This window comes from Canis aureus, chromosome 23 (genome assembly GCF_053574225.1).
Source record: "Canis aureus isolate CA01 chromosome 23, VMU_Caureus_v.1.0, whole genome shotgun sequence".
In the NCBI taxonomy this organism is placed as follows: Eukaryota; Metazoa; Chordata; class Mammalia; order Carnivora; family Canidae; genus Canis; species Canis aureus.
In genome coordinates this window covers 29,315,155-29,325,966 of record NC_135633.1, presented here as the reverse complement: position 1 = coordinate 29,325,966, position 10,812 = coordinate 29,315,155, and the positions used below count along the sequence as shown (strand labels likewise).

General features: G+C 38.3%; 2 protein-coding genes across 4 annotated transcripts in view; one reads left to right on the top strand and one right to left on the bottom strand.

Moving 5' to 3' along the window:
- LOC144294928 (uncharacterized) overlaps positions 1-9,317 on the top strand; it is a 45,339-nt gene extending 36,022 nt beyond the window's left edge. The window contains exon 4 of the mRNA XM_077867121.1: positions 4,503-9,317. The gene's annotated coding sequence lies outside the window, so the exon portion shown is untranslated. The remainder of the gene's footprint in view (positions 1-4,502) is intronic.
- The window catches only part of EMSY (EMSY transcriptional repressor, BRCA2 interacting), a 142,243-nt gene that overhangs the window by 125,675 nt on the left and 5,756 nt on the right, over positions 1-10,812 (bottom strand). The window lies entirely within an intron of this gene.

Sequence of the window (10,812 nt, the reverse complement as noted above, 5' to 3'; positions counted from 1 at the left end):
GAATCAGAAGAGAGATTTGAGGAAATCACCCAAAATGGAGTACAACTAGAAAGGGATAGAAGACCTGAATAAGAGTTTAAGAGATATGAAGGATAAAAAGAGAAAATAAAACATGTATCTAATAGGAATTCCAGAAAGATTTAATGGAGGGAATGGTAGAAAGTCATTATTAAAAATATTGTGGCTGTATTAGTAAGGGCTCTCCAGAGAAAAAGAACCAATATATGTGTGTGTAGATATGTATATGTGTATGTGTATATGCATATGCATATGCACACACACACATACACACATAAATTCATTATAAGGAATTGGCTTACACAGCTACAGCCGCTGACAAGTCCCAAGATTTGCAGTTGGCAAGCTGGAGACCCATGAGACCTCATTGTATAGTTCTAGTCTGAGTTTGAAGGCCCGAGAACCAGGAGAGCCAGTGGTGTAAGTTCCAGTCTGGAAGCTAGCAGGCTTGAGACCCAAGAGAAGCTGATGTTTCAGTTTGAATCTAGAGGCCAGAAAGGGCCAATGTCTCAACACAAACAGCTAGGCAGGAAGAGTTCTTTCTTACCTATTGGGAGAGTCAGCCTTTTTGTTCTAGTCAGACCTGATCAGATAAGAGCCACCCACTTGAGGGGGGGGGGGAGGGGGGGAGGGGGGGGGCAATCTGCTATGTTTCATCCCCAATCACTATCACAGACACACCCAAGATAAAGTTTGACCAAATATCTGGGTTCCCCCTAACCCATTCATACCCCAGTGAAATGTAAAACCACAAGAAAAAAAATAAAAGCTTTCAGTGAACAGGGACAGATTACCAAAAGGAGGTGTTAACTACAATGACAGCAGCCTTCTCATCAGCAACAATGGAAACCAAAAGACAGGAGTATAATATTTTCAAAGTGTGGAAAGAAAATAAATCTCAACATAGAATTCTATACAGAGTTCAATTCATAAGTGAGAGCCAGATTTTCAGACATTTTCAGACAAGCAAAGCCAATGAGTTTACCTCACACAAACTCTTGCTGAAAAGAGCACTAGTGGATATACTTTAGGAAGAAAATTCAGTCCAGAAAGAAGTTACAAGGACCACGATACAAGTGAGGTCAGGGCCACAGCCAGCTCCCATCAACCCAGAGAGCCGACTGCTAAAATTTCAGCAATTTTGAGAATTGGTTGTTAAACATGGTCATTATTAAGCATTCAGTTATATAAACTTACAATTAAATGAATTATTTTTTTAAAAAAAGGTTTAAAAAAACCCTCACAACCTATCACTTCTTAATTATTTTACTACAGTGTTGCTATTATCTATGCTCTTGAGGTAATTCATATCCATATCTGTGTAGTAGAAGCACTACAGAAGGGTGTGTTACTGTGCATTTCTTTCCATCTCCATATTTCAGTGATGTCACATCGGCAATTTGAGCACTTACACTCCACAGATCAACAGGCGCTACAAATCAGGGCTCCCTTTACCCCCTATGACATAAGAGCTGGTTGTTCAATATCTATCAGCACACTACTGAATATAAGAAATATTCCTATATCTACTCCTATATATATATCCAAGAGAAATGAAAACATATGCCCACAAAAGTTGTAAACAAAAGTTCATAGGAGCATTATACATAATAGCCAAAGGGTGGAAACAAATGTCCATCAACTAATGATTAGTAAGTAAAATGTGGTTTATCCACACAATGGAATAGTATTCAGGCATCAAAAAGAATGAAGTACTGATACATGCCACAACATAGATGAATCTTGAAAACATCATGCTACATGAAAGATGCCAGACATGAAAAGCCATATATTCTATGATTCAATTTATACGAAATTTCTAGAATAGGCAAACCCATAGACTCAGAAAGTAGTTTAGTGCTTGCCTAGGGCTGGGGGGGATAGGAGGGGATGGGGAATGACTGGTAATAGATATGGGATTTCTTTTGGGGATGGTGAAAATGTTCTAAAATCAGATAGTCATGATGGCTGCACAGTTTTGTAAATATACTAAAAATGACAGAATTGTACACTTAAAGAGGGTGAATTTCATTGTGAATTACAAATATATATTTTAAAGATTTATTTTTAAAACCTTTATCTTTTACTTTTTTTTTGAAGATTTTTAAATTTTCATTTATTTATTTAAAAGAGAGAGAGATGGGGGCACCTGGATGGCTCAACTGGTTAAGCATCTGCCTTTGGCTCAAGTCATGATCTCAGGGTCCTGGAGTCAAGCTCCACATTGGGTTCCCTGTTCAGCAGGGGAGTCTGCTTCTCCCTCTCAAATAAATAAATAAAATCTTTTAAAAAGAGTGGGGGGATGGGCAGCCCTGGTGGCACAGCGGTTTAGCGCTGCCTGCAGCCCAGGGCATGATCCTGGAGACCCAGGATCGAGTCCCACGTCTGGCTCCCTGAATGGAGCCTGCTTCTCCCTCTGCCTGTGTCTCTGCCTCTCTCTCTCTCTCTCTGTGTCTCTCATGAATAAATAAAATCTAAAAAAAAAAAAAGAGTGGGGGGAGAAAGAGAGAGAGCAAAGCAGAGGGGGAGAGAGAGAGAAGCAGACTTCCTACTGAGCTGGGAGCCTGATGTGGGGCTTCATCCCAGACCCTGGGATCATGACTGAGCTGAAGGGAGATGCTTAACTGATTGAGCCACCCAGGCGCCCCTAAAAACTGTTGTTGTTGTTGTTGTTTTTTTAAGATTGTATTTATTTATTTGAGAGAGAAAGAGAGAGAGAGCATGAGCAGGAGGAGAGAGAGAGAGAAGCAGACGCTCTGCTGAGCAGGGAGCCCGACACGGAGCTCAATCCTAGGACCCAGGATCATGACCTGAGCCAAAGGCAGATGCTTAACCAACTGAGCCACCCAGGGGCCCCTAAGATTTATTTATTTGAGAGAGACAGAGAGAGAGAGAACGAGGGTGGGGGTGGAGTAAGGACAGAGAGAGAGGGAGAGAGAAACTCAAGCAGACTCTGTGCTGAGAGTGGAGCTGGATGCGGAGCTTGATCTCATAATCCTGAGATCAGATCTGAGCTGAAACCAAGAGTCAGATGCTTAACTGACTGTGTCACCCAGGTGCCTCATGAATTATATTTCAACAAAGAAAAGGGACCAAAGAAAAGTAGGCAAAGAAATCAATAGACTGGCTTGTAAATCTAAATAAATACTGACTGTTAAATCATCTGATGGGGAGGGGAGGGTGTTTAAAAGTAGGTTAGAACTAAAACACTAAAACTCAAATTACTTGGAAGATAGAAGGGGGTGGAGACCAGAACTAAATAATTCTAAGGATCCTGGAATCTTCACAATGAGCTAGAGATAGTGGTAATTTAAAAATGTTAAGTATGCATGTTAATAATGTAAGAATACCCACTGAAGAAACAGAATTAGAATGTATAACTTCCAGACCACTCACGAGAATAAAAAGAGAGTTAAGAAAACAACTAACCCAAAGATGGCAGGACAAAAGCATAAAGCAAGCACATGGTAAACAAAACAAAACAATGGAGAAAATTCCCAATATATCATCATAATGAGAAATAGAAACATGACTCAGAAAAGGCAAAGATTCTCAGATTTTTTAAAAAATCCAGCTATATGTTGTTTTTTTTTTTTCCAGCTATATGTTGATTTAAAGAATACATTCATAAAGTAGTGACCCAGAAATGTTAAAAGGCTGGGGGGAAATACACTGGGTAAACACTAAGGGAAGTAATTGCAATAATAATAGATTTTAAGGCAAAAAGCATTATTAGAGATACAGTCATATACTTTAGTGACAAAAGGGACAGTTCATCAGGAAGATATGATCCAGAACCTCTCTGTACCAACTAGAAACACTGCCTCCAAACATTATGAAGATTATGAAGAGAAATGGACAAATCCACATAGAGAGAATTTTTAACACCTCTCCCTCAGTAGCTGATTAAGCTGACGAAATATTTGTAAGGCTATAGAAGGTTTGAAGAACATAATAGTCAAACTTTTCCTTTGCATCTTTCCATACACACACTCCTAGCTTCGAAAGTTCCATCTCCCTGTTGCTGCACACTGAGTCAATTGCCAGAATTTGTGGATTCTCACAGTACAGTGGGTTGGTTCTGTGCCAATCCCCTTTCTTCATCCTTAGCTAGTTCTTGGCTCAGGCTTTAGTTGCCTCTTCCCTGAACCACTATAATTGTCTCCTAATTGACCCCCTCTCTGTCTATGGAGAATTGCCCAAATGACATGTGGTTCAGTCGTTTCATTTTGATGCTATAAATTTTATCTTTGGATTAAGCCAGACTAAAGGTTTTGTGATACTTCAGGCACAGTGGAAGCACTTTTACTACACTGAGCTCTAGTGTGAAGTTATTGGCTATTTGGAGGGACAAAATCCTAGGAAACTCTGGCTGGTATATCATTCTAGGCACATACGGTATTCTATTTATGAGGAATCTTGAGGGGAAATAGTATGAAATATGTATTTCTCCTGTCCAACCAATTTGTTTGTTTTTTTTTAAGATTTTATTTATTTATCCATGAGAGACACAGAGAGAAAGAGGCACAGGCACAGGCAGAAGGAGAAGCAGGTTCCAAGCAGGAAACCCAACGTGGGACTTGATCCTGGGACTCCAGGTTCACATCCTGGGCTGAAGGTGGCTCTAAACCGCTGAGCCACCAGGGCCAGCCATGTCCAACCAATTTGTATATATTTTATGGACACTGAATCAGGTAACTGATATTTCCACTTTGTTAGGGTCATTAGGAAGCTCGCAGTCAAATTTGCTGGCCACTTTTTTCTTTTTAAAGATTTTATTTATTTATTTGACAGAGAGAGAGAGCACAAGCAGGCAGAGGGAGAAGTAGGCTCCCTGCTGAGTAAGGAGCCCAATGCAGAGCTTGATCCCAGGACCCCAAAGGTAGTGGCTTAACCAACTGAGCCACCCAGGCATCCTTGTTGGCTGCTTTTAACAAGTATATAAATAACTCATATTTATTGAATATTCATTTTGAACCAAGCACTGCTCCAAATGTTTTATATATTTTAATCTATTTAATCCCCTCTCATGCCAATGAAATATGACCATTATAGGCCCCATTTTAAAATGATGAAATTGAGGCCCAGAAAGGTTATATAATTGACCCAGAGTATACAGGCAGTAAGATGGTAAGCCAGAATGTGTACCCAGGCAATTTGGTTCCAGAGTCTATATTCTTAACCATGATACAACATTACCTCTTTAAGTCTTATATATGCATGCGGGTGTGCTAATCATAGCCCCTGGCTCTATTAATTTCCTATGTTTATATTACGGCTTCTGGCCAAGATGTAGTAATAGGGACTATACTTACCTCCCTACTCAAAGCAGCTACAAATCTGGACAAAACATATGAAACAGTGATTTTTAAGGCATTGGATATCAAGCAACTTAAAACAGTGATCCCTGAGACACAGAGAACAAGTGAGATGAACCCTATGGTTGTCCCTACTTACCTCCTAGAGAGGGTTTCTAGGCTATAATGCTGAGAGAGTAAACCCAGGTGGAACCCAGCAGTTTTCCTGAGTTGAAGAGATGGAGCTACGAGTCTGGGGAGGTCAAGGTGGCAGGGAAGAGTGCCAAAGAGAAGAAAGCCGCACAAAAAGAAAGCTCTGGCTATCTGCTGAGGTTCCCCCTTTAGTCTTCAGCATGCATGTGAGGAAAATACCTGAGACCAGAGAGAACCATCCAAAGGAAGCAGAAGGAACAATTCCCAAAGATTACCCAGGTCCAGTTCCTATTCTCAACATTCAGAGGGGGAGGTATATTTCACAAGGCATTAGATGAGCTTTGCCACAATAGTGAGGCACATTTAGCCCTAGACTAATGTTGCTCTGGTTCTACCTAATGTTTATTTTTAAAAAATTTTTAATAAAGATTTTATTTATCATTCATGAGAGACACAGAGGCAGAGAAAGAGGCAGAGACAGGAGAAGCAGGCTTCATGCAAGGAGCCCGATATGGGACTCGGTCCTGGAACTCTGGGATAATGCCCTGAGCTGAAGGCATTAAGCTCAACCACTGTGCCACCCAGGCGTCCCTCTACCTAATATTTAAAGGTAATAGCCAAAAGCTATTTCCAAAAGTTCAAAATTGTTCAACTGAAACTGATCAAGATAGGTAGAATGGATAGCTAAAAATATTAAAACAGTAACAACTGTATTCCATGTGATCAAAAAGCTTAGAAAAGATTGTTAGAGACATAGAAGATGCAAAAATCATCAAAGTCACAATAGCAACAAACACACTCACTGCCCATATCTTGGTTTCTAAATACCATTCTCCAATGAAAGGAAACGGAGTTCTTTGAAGAAATGTTTTGACTGCAGATCTAGAACAGGAAAATACAAGATGATTCTGGAGCATGCAGCAGTACTAGAAAGAAAGGAAGAAGTGTTCAAAAACAAAAGAATGGGAATACGTTGAAGAGACAAAGAAGCCAACCTGAAAGAGCATCCAATGGCCAAAACTGGAACAATATGAGCAACAAAGTAAATAATATAGCTTTGGGGTATAATGCAAAATGGCAAATAAATATACACACATCCAAAATGATATCAATAACTGACTGAATAAATAAAATGGGGAGAAAGGTAGTTATTCCATACAGAATTCCAAATAACATGCAGATACTCTCTCTTTGCAGGAAGTGGATGGAACTTAATCATTCCCCTTCCCTTGAGGTGGGGTGAACTGGGTGACTTGCTTCCAAAGAATAGAGTATGGAAAGGGAAAAATGGTCTTCACAGTAGAAAAATCTATCAAAACTACCTTAATCAAATGATTAAAGTGATGGTCACCCATGATGTCATGTGGGTATCATGTGTCCCCTAACTTGATACAATAACAAGAACACTTTACCTTTTCTTCTTTCTTAAAACCCGTAACCCCAGTCTAATCATGAGAAAAACATCAGACAAACCCGAATTAAGGGATACTCTATAACATATATGACTAGTGCTCCTTAAAACAAACTCATAGGGTATCTGGGTGGCTCAGTCTGTTAAGCATCCGCCTTTAGCTTAGGTCATGATCCCAGGGTCCTGGGATCGAGCCCTGCATCAGGCTCTCTGCTCAGCAGGGAGCCTGCTTTTCCTCTCTCCCTCTGCCTGCCATTTTCCTTGCTTGTGCTCTTTCTCTCTCTGACAAATAAACAAATAAATCTTAAAAAAAAATTCAAGGTCATGAAAAACAAGGTAAGACTAAGAAATCGTCATGAGTCAGAAGAGACTAACAAGATATAACAAGTAAATGAGGTCTGATATCTTATAGATTCCTGGAACATAAAAAAAGACATTATTGGAAAAGCTTTTGAAATCTGTACAAAGTGTGGGGTTTCATTAATAGTCATGCACATAAGTTGGTATCTTAGTTTTGGTATAAATACATGCACCACAGTAAGATAACATTGGGAGAAACTAAAACTGGATGAGGGGCATTTGGGAATGCTCAGTACTATCTTTTACAAATTTTCTGTAAATCTAAAATTATTCCAAAATAAAAAATATGTTTTAAAAACTCATTTTTTTTGAGATGGAAACCACTGTATTTGAGATGAAGAATATGCAAAATGAGATTAAAATAGAGTAGACATTTCAGAAGAAAGCATTAGTAAATTTGGGGATACAGCAATAGAAACGAAAAGAAAGAGAAGAAAAGGAAAAAAATTGACCAGAGTATCAGTGAGCTGTGGGACAACGTCAAGTGGCCTACTATACAGGTAATTGGAGTCAATAAAGGAGGGAAGGACAGAGAAAATATTTGAAGAAATAATGTCCATAAATTTTCCAACTTTCATGAAAAGTTCAGGCCTACAAATCTAAGAAGCTCAATGAGCCCCAAGCACAAGAAACACAAAAAATACTATACCAGGGCATATAAAATCAAATTGCTAAAGTTAGTAATACAGAAGAAGTCTTAAGAGCAGCAAAAGAGTAAACAGTACATATAGAGAAACAAAAATAAGAGTTACAACAGAAATAATGTAAGCCAGAACATTGAAGCAAAAACTTCAAGGTACAGAAAAAAAAATTTCAACTTACAATTTGAAAATATCTTTCAAAAACAGATGTGACAATGGGAAAAGAAGAATCTCTTCAATAAATGGTGCAGGAATAACTGGAGATCAACATGCAGAAGAATGAAGTAGGGCACTTATCTCATACCATATACAAAAACAAACTCAAAATGGATCAAAGATCTAAATATAATAGCTAAAACTATAAAATTTTGGGGAGAAAACATAGGGATCTTTATGACTTTGAATCTGGCACTAGTTTCTTAGCACAAAGCAACCAAAAAAAATACAAATAAATAAATTGGACTTCCTCAAAATTAAAACTTTTCTGTATCAAAGGACACTATCAAGAAAATGAAAAGACAATCCACAGAATGGCAGAAAATATTTGCAAAATCATACATCAGATAAAGGTCTAGTATCCAGAATATATAAAGAGCTCTTTCAGCTCAACAACAAAGACAACCCAAATAAAAAGTGGGCAAACAGCGTGTATAAGAGATACCTCTCCAAAGATATACACAAGGCCAGAAAGGTCACCACAACATGCTTGACATCATTAGTTATTAGGGAAATGCAAATCAAAACCACGAAGACATTCTACTTCACATTCACTAGGATGGAGATATATATATATATATATATCAAGAGAAAATAGTAATTGGTGACAAAAACATGGAGAACGTGGACCCTCACTTCATACATTGCTGCTGAGAATGTAAAATTGGCAAAAAATTCCTCAATAAGTTAAACACAGAATAACCATATAACCAAGCAATTCCATTCGTAGGTATGTACCCAGGAGAATTAAACACAGATGTTCAAACAAAAATATGTACACATACACATTTATATCAACACTATTCATAATAGTCAAAAGGTAGAAACACAAATGTATATTGACAGATGAATGGATCAACAAAATGTGTTATATCAATACAATAGAATATTATTTAGCCATAAAAAGGAATGACATACTTATCCATGCTACAACATGGATGAATCTTGAAAATACTATGCTAATTGAAGGAAGCCAGACACATAGGCCATGTATTACATGATTACTTTTGTATTAAAAATTCAGACTAAGCAAATCTGTAGAGACAGAAAGTTGATTAGTGGTTGCCAGGGGCTTGGGGTAATAGGTGAATGGGGAGTATCTGCTTAATGGACATGAGATTTCCTTTCGGAGTGATGAAAATATTCTAGAAGTAGACAGTGGTGTGACTGTACAACACTGTGAATACACTGTCACTGAAATGTACACTTTAAAATGGTTAAAATGGTGAATTTTGTTATATGAAGTTTGCCACAATAAAAAAATTACCATAAAAGTCTATTCTTTTATTCATCTCTCAAACATTTATTGAACAATGTAGGCAAGCTTTATTCTGGATGTAAGGAATACAGAGAATAATCAGATATGGTCTTCACTTTTGAGTTCATAGGCTGTTGAGGGAGAAAAAACATTCTGCAAACAATTAAGTTCAATTAAGTGTTAAAGTTTCTTTGACTTAAGAGTGTGTATGTACACTGAGGGTGGCCGGTTTGCCATTGTAGAGAACAGCAATGGTAAGGTTAAGTCTTGAGTGCCGAGTAGGAATTTGCTTGCAGATGGCAGCAGTGAGGGATTGCACACAGAGGGTGTGACCTAAGGAAGCTCAAAAAGCTTGATTCCAAAAGCCTCATTTTCAGCAAACTCTAAACCATACAGCACATGTGCAGCAGTGTACGGGATGGGCTTCAGGACAGTGAGGTGATAGGTGGGTAACCACTTCAATCTGGTTGCAGTAAGGAATACGAAGAAATGTTCAGGTAATGACATGGACCTCACTGAATGTGAGGGTCCAAGAAGTTTGATTCCATGATTAGGCCACTTGGGTGGTGGCTACTGCATGTCCCTAAGGTGGGTCTGCAGGACATTCTGTTCTTAGAGCACACCAAACCAGAATTTACACCTCTCTTCCCCATCTGATGTATTCTATTGTTTTTAATGATTTTTTTTTTTTTCATTTGAAGCCTACTTCCCTTTTCTTGGGCTTCCTCTGTTTTCCTGTTTGAAATATGTGTTACTATGGAAATGTCATGGCACAGTATAGTGGCATTTACAAGTGAAGTGTAAAGAATTTTCAGAACATCTAGAAACATAAGTCTATGGCTTGGGAATATAAACCCTAATGATGTGATAGCATTCATGCCTTCAGACACCGTGTCATAAATATAAACATATCTGGGAATTTGATTTGAGAGAGGAGATAGTTGAGAACTTCATTAGGATTTATGTGCCCAGATTTTAAAAATATATATGAGAAATATTAAAAACATAAAACCTAACCTACCACTTGGGAAGGACATCTGGAAAAAATGAATGACAGAATGCCAGCATCTACTTATGAATATACACCTCTGGAAGGAGGACCAGAGGGCCTGGATACCCCCAAGGAAGCTTGGAAAAGCCTTTGTCCTACTTCTATGCTATAAATATGTTTCCTAAAAATTGCATGTAAATCAACTGTTGGTAAATCATATTTATCAAATGTGAGGTTGAGTGCTGTTTTAAAGATATCTTACCAATGTACACATTAGTAAAGGCAATTATTACCAGTGGAGTAATGGAAAAAAACTCACTGGGCTGAGTGAAATTCAGCCTTATTATCCTGGCTCCACCACTAGCTAGATGTGTGATTCAAGAAAAATCACTCAACCTCCCTGGGCCAATTTCCTCATCTAAGCTGAGTTGTAATTCTGAATTTTCACTTATTAGGTTCTTAAAGCA